This window comes from Lepisma saccharinum, chromosome 13 (assembly GCF_977018435.1).
Source record: "Lepisma saccharinum chromosome 13, izLepSacc3.1, whole genome shotgun sequence".
Classification (NCBI taxonomy): domain Eukaryota; kingdom Metazoa; phylum Arthropoda; class Insecta; order Zygentoma; family Lepismatidae; genus Lepisma; species Lepisma saccharinum.
In genome coordinates this window covers 15,405,296-15,421,284 of record NC_139241.1, presented here as the reverse complement: position 1 = coordinate 15,421,284, position 15,989 = coordinate 15,405,296, and the positions used below count along the sequence as shown (strand labels likewise).

The 15,989-nt window shown below is 35.2% G+C and overlaps 9 non-coding genes across 9 annotated transcripts; all 9 read left to right on the top strand.

The window, feature by feature from the left end:
* Nucleotides 1-597: 597 nt before the first annotated feature.
* Nucleotides 598-715, top strand: LOC145997699 (U5 spliceosomal RNA). Its single transcript, XR_014443095.1, has one exon. It is a non-coding gene; the product is annotated as a U5 spliceosomal RNA (small nuclear RNA).
* A 1,479-nt stretch (nucleotides 716-2,194) lies between these two features.
* LOC145997787 (U5 spliceosomal RNA) lies at nucleotides 2,195-2,312 on the top strand. Its single transcript, XR_014443179.1, has one exon. It is a non-coding gene; the product is annotated as a U5 spliceosomal RNA (small nuclear RNA).
* Nucleotides 2,313-3,872: 1,560 nt separating this feature from the next.
* Nucleotides 3,873-3,990, top strand: LOC145997785 (U5 spliceosomal RNA). Its single transcript, XR_014443177.1, has one exon. It is a non-coding gene; the product is annotated as a U5 spliceosomal RNA (small nuclear RNA).
* A 1,487-nt stretch (nucleotides 3,991-5,477) lies between these two features.
* On the top strand, nucleotides 5,478-5,595 carry LOC145997784 (U5 spliceosomal RNA). Its single transcript, XR_014443176.1, has one exon. It is a non-coding gene; the product is annotated as a U5 spliceosomal RNA (small nuclear RNA).
* A 1,560-nt stretch (nucleotides 5,596-7,155) lies between these two features.
* LOC145997783 (U5 spliceosomal RNA) lies at nucleotides 7,156-7,273 on the top strand. Its single transcript, XR_014443175.1, has one exon. It is a non-coding gene; the product is annotated as a U5 spliceosomal RNA (small nuclear RNA).
* Nucleotides 7,274-8,832: 1,559 nt separating this feature from the next.
* On the top strand, nucleotides 8,833-8,950 carry LOC145997782 (U5 spliceosomal RNA). The gene has a single exon (XR_014443174.1). It is a non-coding gene; the product is annotated as a U5 spliceosomal RNA (small nuclear RNA).
* Nucleotides 8,951-11,324: 2,374 nt separating this feature from the next.
* Nucleotides 11,325-11,442, top strand: LOC145997528 (U5 spliceosomal RNA). Its single transcript, XR_014442931.1, has one exon. It is a non-coding gene; the product is annotated as a U5 spliceosomal RNA (small nuclear RNA).
* Nucleotides 11,443-13,005: 1,563 nt separating this feature from the next.
* LOC145997773 (U5 spliceosomal RNA) lies at nucleotides 13,006-13,123 on the top strand. Its single transcript, XR_014443165.1, has one exon. It is a non-coding gene; the product is annotated as a U5 spliceosomal RNA (small nuclear RNA).
* A 1,562-nt stretch (nucleotides 13,124-14,685) lies between these two features.
* On the top strand, nucleotides 14,686-14,803 carry LOC145997849 (U5 spliceosomal RNA). Its single transcript, XR_014443237.1, has one exon. It is a non-coding gene; the product is annotated as a U5 spliceosomal RNA (small nuclear RNA).
* Nucleotides 14,804-15,989: the final 1,186 nt, after the last annotated feature.

Sequence of the window (15,989 nt, the reverse complement as noted above, 5' to 3'; positions counted from 1 at the left end):
AACGGCACGCATTTAGATTGGCTTTCCGGATTAAATTACCTTATCCCACAGCACTACTGTATGACAGAATTTCCTTCCCGACCATTTTGTATCACGTCGAGAGCCTTCGCCAACGATACATAAACAAAGCCATGATATCCGAAAACCCAGTATTCTGGAATACCATTCATCTTGATATCCGACATGATGCAGCACCTACACATATTTATACGCCATTACAACACCTGCTCACCATGTATTCATGTTATCTAGATGATCTAGACCCACAGAAACACGAATACGATATATATCATCCATCGCAGTTATCAAGCCATATTTATCCCACCACTACAGCCTAAACAGTACCAACAATACTCCGACTCCAAATATCGAAATCCATATTTACAATCTTCTCAACCATGCCCAAAAGTAAGTTAACACATACGAATCACCAATCTTGATAAGAAAAAGATTCTGCAATATAAAAGAGCACTCAGACCATCCAAAATGATGAAAGACACATAACTTACAATGAAATCACTTACCGAAGTGAGGGCATAACCCTCTCAACGGATTAAAACTAGCAAAAAAAAAAAAAAAAAAAAAAAAGCCTGGAAACAACTCTGGTTTCCCTTCATACGCAAAAATCTTTCGCCTTTTACTAAAGATTTCTGTGGAGGGGAACAACAAACGAGTCTAATATTATTTTTTATAAAGGCTTGGTACAAACTGAGCCCGATTAGCAAACACAACGAAAACTGTAGGTGGAAATGTGTGCTCTTGCTCAGCTTGATAATCTCTCACCTTCTGAAATTTTCAGGCAGGAGGATCTGTATGGGCGCTTGCTGCTAAATTTCCAAATGCTCTTGTCATTTCACAACGAAGCCGAACATGGAAATGACTTCACAGGGAGGATTGTATGGAAACAGAGTTAGCATGATCAAAACAAAGTGTTTTAAACAATATGTTTTCTCCGTTTAAAACATATTTCTTTGTTTATTTCAAATGTTTAAACAAAGCGTTTGAAACATGTTTCTTTTCAGATTTGTTTAAAACAAATTTTGATACTTGACGTTTGATAGTTTGTGATTATTTGTGTGTTTTGTAACTACGCGTTTTCTTTAAATGAGTATCATTCTCTTCATTGTGCATTAGAGTCTTCTCAGTGGTTCAAAATGTACATCAAATAACACACATATGGTGATGAATACCGTGGGCCACGTTTAAAATTCATGGCTATGATTTATGGAGATGTTTAAAATTTAGATCCATTCACGATGATAATTAATCAGAAGCTACCACTTGGACTCAGTGGGGCCTGGAAACTGTGGATTAGTTGGAGCTTCTCGAACAGCGTACAGGCGAGATTTAAGACTAACATAAATGTGTATTTTAAGAAGTTAGTCAAGCGTTTGCTTGTAATATGAACACAATCAATCATTGGATGTTCAACAGATACATTATTTTTCATTATTCTTAAAAAAATGTCATCTTGGCATTTTGTTTAAAAGTTTTATTTTTAGAAAAAATATATCCTTTTCGACAAACCAACATTAAAAGCATGTTAAAACAAACAAAAGAACACAAATTTGCCAACCCTGTATGGAAGTAACATTGTGAAAAAGAAGTCGTTAGCGTATGATAGAAAATTTTGGAACACAAAATTCCTTTTACTTATTTCTTTCTCTCTAATTTACAATTGTCGAAATGTAACTTGCTTTGATGCCGAGAATTATTACGTTAAGTAATTTCCACGGAACTATCTTGTTTTATATTCATGGCTATTGCCCAATCTATACTAAATTTCGAGATTCCATCACTACATATATACGTGCAAGAATCGCATGACATGAAAATGACCCGTCACAACCGAAATAACTGCGGTAATTTTCTTTCTTGCTTCGGTTTGGTTTCTTTACGAAACATTATTAAGCATGCCTGTGGGAGAAACCCGAAAGTGTAATAGTCTTGTATATAAGAACAGGTAAACTGAAAATTCTTTGTGAAATGGAATTTGTTGCCAAAGTACAAGTTCCCACTAGTTGAAATGGTGGCCGAGAGATGGCAGAATTTGCTGTCGGTTTATCATTTGTGTACGTTGGTCCGTGCACATGACGCAAATTAGAAATCGGCACGGATTTATATCCTTATTTTCTCTTTTAAAGAAACGAAAATCACACAAAACGAGGTTTTATGTAAATTGGTGGCCTGGAAACAACTCTGGTTTCCGTTCGTACGCAAAAATCTTTCGCCTTTTACTAAAGATTTCCGTGGAGGGGAACAACAAACGAGTCTAATATTATTTTTTATAAAGGCTTGGTACAAACTGAGCCCGATTAGCAAACACAACGAAAACTGTAGGTGGAAATGTGTGCTCTTGCTCAGCTTGATAATCTCTCACCTTCTGAAATTTGCAGGCAGGAGGATCTGTATGGGCGCTTGCTGCTAAATTTCCAAATGCTCTTGTCATTTCACAACGAAGCCGAACATGGAAATGACTTCACAGGGAAGATTGTATGGAAACAGAGTTAGCATGATCAAAACAAAGTGTTTTACACAATATGAATTCTTCGTTTAAAACATATTTCTTTGTTTATTTCAAATGTTTAAACAAAGCGTTTGAAACATGTTTCTTTTCAGATTTGTTTAAAACACATTTTGATACTTGACGTTTGATAGTTTGTGATTATTTGTGAGTTTTGTAACTACGCGTTTTCTTTAAATGAGTATCATTCTCTTTATTTTGCATTAGAATCTGCTCAGTGGTTCAAAATGTACATCAAATAACACACATATGGTGATGAATACCGTGGGCCACGTTTAAAATTCATGGCTATGATTTATGCAGATGTTTAAGATTTAGATCCATTCACGATGATAATCAATCAGAAGCTACCACTTGGACTCAGTGGGGCCTGGAAACTGTGGATTAGTTGGAGCTTCTCGAACAGCGTACAGGCGAGATTTAAGACTAACATAAATGTGTATTTAAGAAGTTAGTCAAGCGTTTGCTTGTAATATGAACACAATCAATCCTTGGATGTTCTACAAATACATTATTTTTCATTATTCTTAAAAAAATGTCATCTTGGCATTTTGTTTAAAAGTTTTATTTTTTAAAAAAAATATATCCTTTTCGACAAATCAACATTAAAAGCATGTTAAAACAAACAAAAGAACACAAATTTGCCAACCCTGTATGGAAGTAACATTGTGAAAAAGAAGTCGTTAGCGTATGATAGGAAATTTTGGAACACAAAATTCCTTTTACTTATTTCTTTCTCTCTCATTTACAATTGTCGAAATGTAACTTGCTTTGATGCCGAGAATTATTACGTTAAGTAATTTCCACGGAACTATCTTGCTTTATATTCATGGCTATTGCCCAATCTATAGTAAATTTCGAGATTCGATCACTACATATATACGTGCAAGAATCGCATGACATGAAAGTGACCCGTCACAACCGAAATAACTGCGGTAATTTTCTTTCTTGCTTCGGTTTGGTTTCTTTACGAAACATTATTAAGCATGCCTGTGGGAGAAACCCGAAAGTGTAATCGTCTTGTATATGAGAACAGGTAAACTGAAAATTCTTCGTGAAATGGAATTTGTTGCCAAAGTACAAGTTCCCACTAGTTGAAATGGGGGCCGAGAGATGGCAGAATTTGCTGTCGGTTTATCATTTGTGTACGTTGGTCCGTGCACATGACGCAAATTAGAAATCGGCACGGATTTATATCCTTATTTTCTCTTTTTAACAAACGAAAATCACACAAAACGAGGTTTTATGTTTCAACAAGTAAAACAGCAATTTCCTACGGAACCTACACGTTCCCATGAGCAGTGAATAGAACTGCAACATAGGCTAGGAAAAATTGGTGGCCTGGAAACAACTCTGGTTTCCGTTCGTACGCAAAAATCTTTCGCCTTTTACTAAAGATTTCCGTGGAGGGGAACAACAAACGAGTCTAATATTATTTTTTATAAAGGCTTGGTACAAACTGAGCCCGATTAGCAAACACAACGAAAACTGTAGGTGGAAATGTGTGCTCTTGCTCAGCTTGATAATCTCTCACCTTCTGAAATTTGCAGGCAGGAGGATCTGTATGGGCGCTTGCTGCTAAATTTCCAAATGCTCTTGTCATTTCACAACGAAGCCGAACATGGAAATGACTTCACAGGGAGGATTGTATGGAAACAGAGTTAGCATGATCAAAACAAAGTGTTTTAAACAATATGAATTCTTCGTTTAAAACATATTTCTTTGTTTATTTCAAATGTTTAAACAAAGCGTTTGAAACATGTATCTTTTCAGATTTGTTTAAAACACATTTTGATACTTGACGTTTGATAGTTTGTGATTATTTGTGTAAAATGTACATCAAATAACACACATATGGTGATGAATACCGTGGGCCACGTTTAAAATTCATGGCTATGATTTATGGAGATGTTTAAAATTTAGATCCATTCACGATGATAATTAATCAGAAGCTACCACTTGGACTCAGTGGGGCCTGGAAACTGTGGATTAGTTGGAGCTTCTCGAACAGCGTACAGGTGAGATTTAAGACTAACATAAATGTGTATTTTAAGAAGTTAGTCAAGCGTTTGCTTGTAATATGAACACAATCAATCATTGGATGTTCAACAGATACATTATTTTTCATTATTCTTAAAAAAATGTCATCTTGGCATTTTGTTTAAAAGTTTTATTTTTAGAAAAAATATATCCTTTTCGACAAACCAACATTAAAAGCATGTTAAAACAAACAAAAGAACACAAATTTGCCAACCCTGTATGGAAGTAACATTGTGAAAAAGAAGTCGTTAGCGTATGATAGAAAATTTTGGAACACAAAATTCCTTTTACTTATTTCTTTCTCTCTAATTTACAATTGTCGAAATGTAACTTGCTTTGATGCCGAGAATTATTACGTTAAGTAATTTCCACGGAACTATCTTGTTTTATATTCATGGCTATTGCCCAATCTATACTAAATTTCGAGATTCCATCACTACATATATACGTGCAAGAATCGCATGACATGAAAATGACCCGTCACAACCGAAATAACTGCGGTAATTTTCTTTCTTGCTTCGGTTTGGTTTCTTTACGAAACATTATTAAGCATGCCTGTGGGAGAAACCCGAAAGTGTAATAGTCTTGTATATAAGAACAGGTAAACTGAAAATTCTTTGTGAAATGGAATTTGTTGCCAAAGTACAAGTTCCCACTAGTTGAAATGGTGGCCGAGAGATGGCAGAATTTGCTGTCGGTTTATCATTTGTGTACGTTGGTCCGTGCACATGACGCAAATTAGAAATCGGCACGGATTTATATCCTTATTTTCTCTTTTAAAGAAACGAAAATCACACAAAACGAGGTTTTATGTTTCAACAAGTAAAACAGCAATTTCCTACGGAACCTACACGTTCCCATGAGCAGTGAATAGAACTGCAACATAGGCTAGGAAAAATTGGTGGCCTGGAAACAACTCTGGTTTCCGTTCGTACGCAAAAATCTTTCGCCTTTTACTAAAGATTTCCGTGGAGGGGAACAACAAACGAGTCTAATATTATTTTTTATAAAGGCTTGGTACAAACTGAGCCCGATTAGCAAACACAACGAAAACTGTAGGTGGAAATGTGTGCTCTTGCTCAGCTTGATAATCTCTCACCTTCTGAAATTTGCAGGCAGGAGGATCTGTATGGGCGCTTTCTGCTAAATTTCCAAATGCTCTTGTCATTTCACAACGAAGCCGAACATGGAAATGACTTCACAGGGAAGATTGTATGGAAACAGAGTTAGCATGATCAAAACAAAGTGTTTTACACAATATGAATTCTTCGTTTAAAACATATTTCTTTGTTTATTTCAAATGTTTAAACAAAGCGTTTGAAACATGTTTCTTTTCAGATTTGTTTAAAACACATTTTGATACTTGACGTTTGATAGTTTGTGATTATTTGTGAGTTTTGTAACTACGCGTTTTCTTAAAATTAGTATCATTCTCTTTATTTTGCATTAGAATCTGCTCAGTGGTTCAAAATGTACATCAAATAACACACATATGGTGATGAATACCGTGGGCCACGTTTAAAATTCATGGCTATGATTTATGCAGATGTTTAAGATTTAGATCCATTCACGATGATAATCAATCAGAAGCTACCACTTGGACTCAGTGGGGCCTGGAAACTGTGGATTAGTTGGAGCTTCTCGAACAGCGTACAGGCGAGATTTAAGACTAACATAAATGTGTATTTAAGAAGTTAGTCAAGCGTTTGCTTGTAATATGAACACAATCAATCCTTGGATGTTCTACAAATACATTATTTTTCATTATTCTTAAAAAAATGTCATCTTGGCATTTTGTTTAAAAGTTTTATTTTTTAAAAAAAATATATCCTTTTCGACAAATCAACATTAAAAGCATGTTAAAACAAACAAAAGAACACAAATTTGCCAACCCTGTATGGAAGTAACATTGTGAAAAAGAAGTCGTTAGCGTATGATAGGAAATTTTGGAACACAAAATTCCTTTTACTTATTTCTTTCTCTCTCATTTACAATTGTCGAAATGTAACTTGCTTTGATGCCGAGAATTATTACGTTAAGTAATTTCCACGGAACTATCTTGCTTTATATTCATGGCTATTGCCCAATCTATAGTAAATTTCGAGATTCGATCACTACATATATACGTGCAAGAATCGCATGACATGAAAGTGACCCGTCACAACCGAAATAACTGCGGTAATTTTCTTTCTTGCTTCGGTTTGGTTTCTTTACGAAACATTATTAAGCATGCCTGTGGGAGAAACCCGAAAGTGTAATCGTCTTGTATATGAGAACAGGTAAACTGAAAATTCTTCGTGAAATGGAATTTGTTGCCAAAGTACAAGTTCCCACTAGTTGAAATGGGGGCCGAGAGATGGCAGAATTTGCTGTCGGTTTATCATTTGTGTACGTTGGTCCGTGCACATGACGCAAATTAGAAATCGGCACGGATTTATATCCTTATTTTCTCTTTTTAACAAACGAAAATCACACAAAACGAGGTTTTATGTTTCAACAAGTAAAACAGCAATTTCCTACGGAACCTACACGTTCCCATGAGCAGTGAATAGAACTGCAACATAGGCTAGGAAAAATTGGTGGCCTGGAAACAACTCTGGTTTCCGTTCGTACGCAAAAATCTTTCGCCTTTTACTAAAGATTTCCGTGGAGGGGAACAACAAACGAGTCTAATATTATTTTTTATAAAGGCTTGGTACAAACTGAGCCCGATTAGCAAACACAACGAAAACTGTAGGTGGAAATGTGTGCTCTTGCTCAGCTTGATAATCTCTCACCTTCTGAAATTTGCAGGCAGGAGGATCTGTATGGGCGCTTGCTGCTAAATTTCCAAATGCTCTTGTCATTTCACAACGAAGCCGAACATGGAAATGACTTCACAGGGAGGATTGTATGGAAACAGAGTTAGCATGATCAAAACAAAGTGTTTTAAACAATATGAATTCTTCGTTTAAAACATATTTCTTTGTTTATTTCAAATGTTTAAACAAAGCGTTTGAAACATGTTTCTTTTCAGATTTGTTTAAAACACATTTTGATACTTGACGTTTGATAGTTTGTGATTATTTGTGAGTTTTGTAACTACGCGTTTTCTTTAAATGAGTATCATTCTCTTTATTTTGCATTAGAATCTGCTCAGTGGTTCAAAATGTACATCAAATAACACACATATGGTGATGAATACCGTGGGCCACGTTTGAAATTCATGGCTATGATTTATGCAGATGTTTAAGATTTAGATCCATTCACGATGATAATTAATCAGAAGCTACCACTTGGACTCAGTGGGGCCTGGAAACTGTGGATTAGTTGGAGCTTCTCGAACAGCGTACAGGCGAGATTTAAGACTAACATAAATGTGTATTTAAGAAGTTAGTCAAGCGTTTGCTTGTAATATGAACACAATCAATCCTTGGATGTTCTACAAATACATTATTTTTCATTATTCTTAAAAAATGTCATCTTGGCATTTTGTTTAAAAGTTTTATTTTTTAAAAAAAATATATCCTTTTCGACAAATCAACATTAAAAGCATGTTAAAACAAACAAAAGAACACAAATTTGCCAACCCTGTATGGAAGTAACATTGTGAAAAAGAAGTCGTTAGCGTATGATAGGAAATTTTGGAACACAAAATTCCTTTTACTTATTTCTTTCTCTATAATTTACAATTGTCGAAATGTAACTTGCTTTGATGCCGAGAATTATTACGTTAAGTAATTTCCATGGAACTATCTTGTTTTATATTCATGTCTATTGCCCAATCTATAGTAAATTTCGAGATTCGATCACTACATATATACGTGCAAGAATCGCATGACATGAAAGTGACCCTTCACAACCGAAATAACTGCGGTAATTTTCTTTCTTGCTTCGGTTTGGTTTCTTTACGAAACATTATTAAGCATGCCTGTGGGAGAAACCCGAAAGTGTAATCGTCTTGTATATGAGAACAGGTAAACTGAAAATTCTTCGTGAAATGGAATTTGTTGCCAAAGTACAAGTTCCCACTAGTTGAAATGGGGGCCGAGAGATGGCAGAATTTGCTGTCGGTTTATCATTTGTGTACGTTGGTCCGTGCACCTGACGCAAATTAGAAATCGGCACGGATTTATATCCTTATTTTCTCTTTTTAACAAACGAAAATCACACAAAACGAGGTTTTATGTTTCAACAAGTAAAACAGCAATTTCCTACGGAACCTACACGTTCCCATGATTAGTGAATAGAACTGCAACATAGGCTAGGAAAAATTGGTGGCCTGGAAACAACTCTGGTTTCCGTTCGTACGCAAAAATCTTTCGCCTTTTACTAAAGATTTCCGTGGAGGGGAACAACAAACGAGTCTAATATTATTTTTTATAAAGGCTTGGTACAAACTGAGCCCGATTAGCAAACACAACGAAAACTGTAGGTGGAAATGTGTGCTCTTGCTCAGCTTGATAATCTGTCACCTTCTGAAATTTGCAGGCAGGAGGATCTGTATGGGCGCTTGCTGCTAAATTTCCAAATGCTCTTGTCATTTCACAACGAAGCCGAACATGGAAATGACTTCACAGGGAGGATTGTATGGAAACAGAGTTAGCATGATCAAAACAAAGTGTTTTAAACAATATGAATTCTTCGTTTAAAACATATTTCTTTGTTTATTTCAAATGTTTAAACAAAGCGTTTGAAACATGTTTCTTTTCAGATTTGTTTAAAACACATTTTGATACTTGACGTTTGATAGTTTGTGATTATTTGTGAGTTTTGTAACTACGCGTTTTCTTTAAATGAGTATCATTCTCTTTATTTGCATTAGAATCTACTCAGTGGTTCAAAATGTACATCAAATAACACACATATGGTGATGAATACCGTGGGCCACGTTTAAAATTCATGGCTATGATTTATGCAGATGTTTAAGATTTAGATCCATTCACGATGATAATCAATCAGAAGCTACCACTTGGACTCAGTGGGGCCTGGAAACTGTGGATTAGTTGGAGCTTCTCGAACAGCGTACAGGCGAGATTTAAGACTAACATAAATGTGTATTTAAGAAGTTAGTCAAGCGTTTGCTTGTAATATGAACACAATCAATCCTTGGATGTTCTACAAATACATTATTTTTCATTATTCTTAAAAAAATGTCATCTTGGCATTTTGTTTAAAAGTTTTATTTTTTAAAAAAAATATATCCTTTTCGACAAATCAACATTAAAAGCATGTTAAAACAAACAAAAGAACACAAATTTGCCAACCCTGTATGGAAGTAACATTGTGAAAAAGAAGTCGTTAGCGTATGATAGGAAATTTTGGAACACAAAATTCCTTTTACTTATTTCTTTCTCTATAATTTACAATTGTCGAAATGTAACTTGCTTTGATGCCGAGAATTATTACGTTAAGTAATTTCCACGGAACTATCTTGTTTTATATTCATGTCTATTGCCCAATCTATAGTAAATTTCGAGATTCGATCACTACATATATACGTGCAAGAATCGCATGACATGAAAGTGACCCGTCACAACCGAAATAACTGCGGTAATTTTCTTTCTTGCTTCGGTTTGGTTTCTTTACGAAACATTATTAAGCATGCCTGTGGGAGAAACCCGAAAGTGTAATCGTCTTGTAAATGAGAACAGGTAAACTGAAAATTCTTCGTGAAATGGAATTTGTTGCCAAAGTACAAGTTCCCACTAGTTGAAATGGGGGCCGAGAGATGGCAGAATTTGCTGTCGGTTTATCATTTGTGTACGTTGGTCCGTGCACCTGACGCAAATTAGAAATCGGCACGGATTTATATCCTTATTTTCTCTTTTTAAGAAACGAAAATCACACAAAACGAGGTTTTATAAATGTGTATTTTAAGAAGTTTGTCAAGCGTTTGCTTGTAATATGAACACAATCAATCCTTGGATGTTCTACAGATACATTATTTTTCATTATTCTTAAAAAAATGTCATCTTGGCATTTTGTTTAAAAGTTTTATTTTTTTAAAAAAAATATATCCTTTTCGACAAATCAACATTAAAAGCATGTTAAAACAAACAAAAGAACACAAATTTGCCAACCCTGTATGGAAGTAACATTGTGAAAAAGAAGTCGTTAGCGTATGATAGGAAATTTTGGAACACAAAATTCCTTTTACTTATTTCTTTCTCTATAATTTACAATTGTCGAAATGTAACTTGCCTTGATGCCGAGAATTATTACGTTAAGTAATTTCCACGGAACTATCTTGTTTTATATTCATGGCTATTGCCCAATCTATAGTAAATTTCGAGATTCCATCACTACATATATACGTGCAAGAATCGCATGACATGAAAGTGACCCGTCACAACCGAAATAACTGCGGTAATTTTCTTTCTTGCTTCGGTTTGGTTTCTTTACGAAACATTATTAAGCATGCCTGTGGGAGAAACCCGAAAGTGTAATAGTCTTGTATATGAGAACAGGTAAACTGAAAATTCTTCGTGAAATGGAATTTGTTGCCAAAGTACAAGTTCCCACTAGTTGAAATGGTGGCCGAGAGATGGCAGAATTTGCTGTCGGTTTATCATTTGTTTACGTTGGTCCCTGCACATGACGCAAATTAGAAATCGGCACGGATTTATATCCTTATTCTCTCGTTTTAAGAAATGAAAATCACACAAAACGAGGTTTTATGTTTCAACAAGTAAAACAGCAATTTCCTACGGAACCTACACGTTCCCATGAGCAGTGAATAGAACTGCAACATAGGCTAGGAAAAATCGTGGCCTGGAAACAACTCTGGTTTCCCTTCATACGCAAAAATCTTTCGCCTTTTACTAAAGATTTCCGTGGAGGGGAACAACAAACGAGTCTAATATTATTTTTTATAAAGGCTTGGTACAAACTGAGCCCGATTAGCAAACACAACGAAAACTGTAGGTGGAAATGTGTGCTCTTGCTCAGCTTGATAATCTCTCACCTTCTGAAATTTGCATGCAGGAGGATCTGTATGGGCGCTTGCTGCTAATTTTCCAAATGGTCTTGTCATTTCACAACGAAGCCGAACATGGAAATGACTTCACAGGGAGGATTGTATGGAAATAGAGTTAGCATGATCAAAACAAAGTGTTTTAAACAATATGTTTTCTCCGTTTAAAACATATTTCTTTGTTTATTTCAAATGTTTAAACAAAGCGTTTGAAACATGTTTCTTTTAAGATTTGTTTAAAACACATTTTGATACTTGACGTTTGATAGTTTGTGATTATTTGTGTGTTTTGTAACTACGCGTTTTCTTTAAATGAGTATCATTCTCTTTATTGTCCATTAGAATCTGCTCAGTGGTTCAAAATGTACATCAAATAACACACATATGGTGATGAATACCGTGGGCCACGTTTAAAATTCATGGCTATGATTTATGCAGATGTTTAAGATTTAGATCCATTCACGATGATAATTAATCAGAAGCTACCACTTGGACTCAGTGGGGCCTGGAAACATTGGATTAGTTGGAGCTTCTCGAACAGCGTACAGGCGAGATTTAAGACTAACATAAATGTGTATTTTAAGAAGTTAGTCAAGCGTTTGCTTGTAATATGAACACAATCAATCCTTGGATGTTCTACAAATACATTATTTTTCATTATTCTTAAAAAAATGTCATCTTGGCATTTTGTTTAAAAGTTTTATTTTTTTAAAAAAAAATATATCCTTTCCGACAAATCAACATTAAAAGCATGTTAAAACAAACAAAAGAACACAAATTTGCCAACCCTCTATGGAAGTAATATTGTGAAAAAGAAGTCGTTAGCGTATGATAGGAAATTTTGGAACACAAAATTCCTTTTACTTATTTCTTTCTCTCTAATTTACAATTGTCGAAATGTAACTTGCTTTGATGCCGAGAATTATTACGTTAAGTAATTTCCACGGAAATATCTTGTTTTATATTCATGGCTATTGCCCAATCTATACTAAATTTCGAGATTCCATCACTACATATATACGTGCAAGAATCGCATGACATGAAAGTGACCCTTCACAACCGAAATAACTGCGGTAATTTTCTTTCTTGCTTCGGTTTGGTTTCTTTACGAAACATTATTAAGCATGCCTGTGGGAGAAACCCGAAAGTGTAATAGTCTTGTATATGAGAACAGGTAAACTGAAAATTCTTCGTGAAATGGAATTTGTTGCCAAAGTACAAGTTCCCACTAGTTGAAATGGTGGCCGAGAGATGGCAGAATTTGCTGTCGGTTTATCATTTGTGTACGTTGGTCCCTGCACATGACGCAAATTAGAAATCGGCACGGATTTATATCCTTATTCTCTCGTTTTAAGAAACGAAAATCACACAAAACGAGGTTTTATGTTTCAACAAGTAAAACAGCAATTTCCTACGGAACCTACACTTTCCCATGAGCAGTGAATAGAACTGCAACATAGGCTACGAAAAATTGGTGGCCTGGAAACAACTCTGGTTTCCGTTCATAAGCAAAAATCTTTCGCCTTTTACTAAAGATTTCCGTGGAGGGGAACAACAAACGAGTCTAATATTATTTTTTATAAAGGCTTGGTACAAACTGAGCCCGATTAGCAAACACAACGAAAACTGTAGGTGGAAATGTGTGCTCTTGCTCAGCTTGATAATCTCTCACCTTCTGAAATTTGCATGCAGGAGGATCTGTATGGGCGCTTGCTGCTAATTTTCCAAATGCTCTTGTCATTTCACAACGAAGCCGAACATGGAAATGACTTCACAGGGAGGATTGTATGGAAATAGAGTTAGCATGATCAAAACAAAGTGTTTTAAACAATATGTTTTCTCCGTTTTAAACATATTTCTTTGTTTATTTCAAATGTTTAAACAAAGCGTTTGAAACATGTTTCTTTTAAGATTTGTTTAAAACACATTTTGATACTTGACGTTTGATAGTTTGTGATTATTTGTGTGTTTTGTAACTACGCGTTTTCTTTAAATGAGTATCATTCTCTTTATTGTGCATTAGAATCTGCTCAGTGGTTCAAAATGTACATCAAATAACACACATATGGTGATGAATACCGTGGGCCACGTTTAAAATTCATGGCTATGATTTATGCAGATGTTTAAGATTTAGATCCATTCACGATGATAATTAATCAGAAGCTACCACTTGGACTCAGTGGGGCCTGGAAACTTTGGATTAGTTGGAGCTTCTCGAACAGCGTACAGGCGAGATTTAAGACTAATATAAATGTGTATTTTAAGAAGTTAGTCAAGCGTTTGCTTGTAATATGAACACAATCAATCCTTGGATGTTCTACAAATACATTATTTTTCATTATTCTTAAAAAAATGTCATCTTGGCATTTTGTTTAAAAGTTTAATTTTTTTAAAAAAAATTATATCCTTTTCGACAAATCAACATTAAAAGCATGTTAAAACAAACAAAAGAACACAAATTTGCCAACCCTGTATGGAAGTAACATTGTGAAAAAGAAGTCGTTAGCGTATGAAAGGAAATTTTGGAACACAAGATTCCTTTTACTTATTTCTTTCTCTCTAATTTACAATTGTCGAAACGTAACTTGCTTTGATGCCGAGAATTATTACGTTAAGTAATTTCCACGGAACTATCTTGTTTTATATTCATGGCTATTGCCCAATCTATACTAAATTTCGAGATTCCATCACTACATATATACGTGCAAGAATCGCATGACATGAAAGTGACCCGTCACAACCGAAATAACTGCGGTAATTTTCTTTCTTGCTTCGGTTTGGTTTCTTTACGAAACATTATTAAGCATGCTTGTGGGAGAAACCCGAAAGTGTTATAGTCTTGTATATGAGAACAGGTAAACTGAAAATTCTTTGTGAAATGGAATTTGTTGCCAAAGTACAAGTTCCCACTAGTTGAAATGGTGGCCGAGAGATGGCAGAATTTGCTGTCGGTTTATCATTTGTGTACGTTGGTCCGTGCACATGACGCAAATTAGAAATCGGCACGGATTATATCCTTATTCTCTCGTTTTAAGAAACGAAAATCACACAAAACGAGGTTTTATGTTTCAACAAGTAAAACAGCAATTTCCTACGGAACCTACACGTTCCCATGAGCAGTGAATAGAACTGCAACATAGGCTAGGAAAAATTGGTGGCCTGGAAACAACTCTGGTTTCCGTTCATACGCAAAAATCTTTCGCATTTTACTAAAGATTTACGTGGAGGGGAACAACAAACGAGTCTAATATTATTTTTTATAAAGGCTTGGTACAAACTGAGCCCGATTAGCAAACACAACGAAAACTGTAGGTGGAAATGTGTGCTCTTGCTCAGCTTGATAATCTCTCACCTTCTGAAATTTGCAGGCAGGAGGATCTGTATGGGCGCTTGCTGCTAATTTTCCAAATGCTCTTGTCATTTCACAACGAAGCCGAACATGGAAATGACTTCACAGGGAGGATTGTATGGAAATAGAGTTAGCATGATCAAAACAAAGTGTTTTAAACAATATGTTTTCTCCGTTTAAAACATATTTCTTTGTTTATTTCAAATGTTTAAACAAAGCGTTTGAAACATGTTTCTTTTCAGATTTGTTTAAAACACATTTTGATACTTGACGTTTGATAGTTTGTGATTATTTGTGTGTTTTGTAACTACGCGTTTTCTTTAAATGAGTATCATTCTCTTTATTGTGCATTAGAATCTGCTCAGTGTTTCAAAATGTACATCAAATAACACACATATGGTGATGAATACCGTGGGCCACGTTTAAAATTGCTACGCCCCTTGTGGGTACGTACTTACATGTTATTTACCACGGCTACAGATATCTTAATCTCAGGGGATAGGTTCTTTGTTTGAGAATTCCAAATAAAAAAGCGTTTTATAGCCAAGAGGATATAGTAAAATGCGGATCTATATTCTGAGAACTTGACAAGATACAGAGAAAATATATGTATATGTATAATCGAAAAGGCTTCTTCTTCTTTTAAATGGCTTCTTCTTCTTTTAAAAGGCTTCTTCTTCTTTTAATATGGAAAAAGCTTCTTCTTTTCTTATGGAAACGGCTTCTTCTTCTTTTAAAAGGCTTCTTCTTCTTCTAAAAGGCTTCTTCTTTTTTAATATGGAAAAAGCTTCTTCTTCTTTTAATATGGCTTCTTCTTCTTTTTCTTTGAATTTCTTCTTCTTTTATTAAAGCGTAATCTTATTTATGTGCTCGCTTTCCCCCCGCTTCTTTGTCAAACAATACAAGCTATACTTGTCGAAAGAGTAGGGTCGACTAAACTGACAATAGCGCCACCTCCTATTTGACGACCAAAGGGGAATAACCAGGATCGCTAATAACGAGCGCTGCCAATGGCCCAGTGCGACTAATAAAAAGCGCAACCGAAAAGTGCTTCGGGGCGTCTAATTTGACACAGCGCCACCGGGGAATGGACAAATGCAAAAGCTGACGATGTTCTCCTC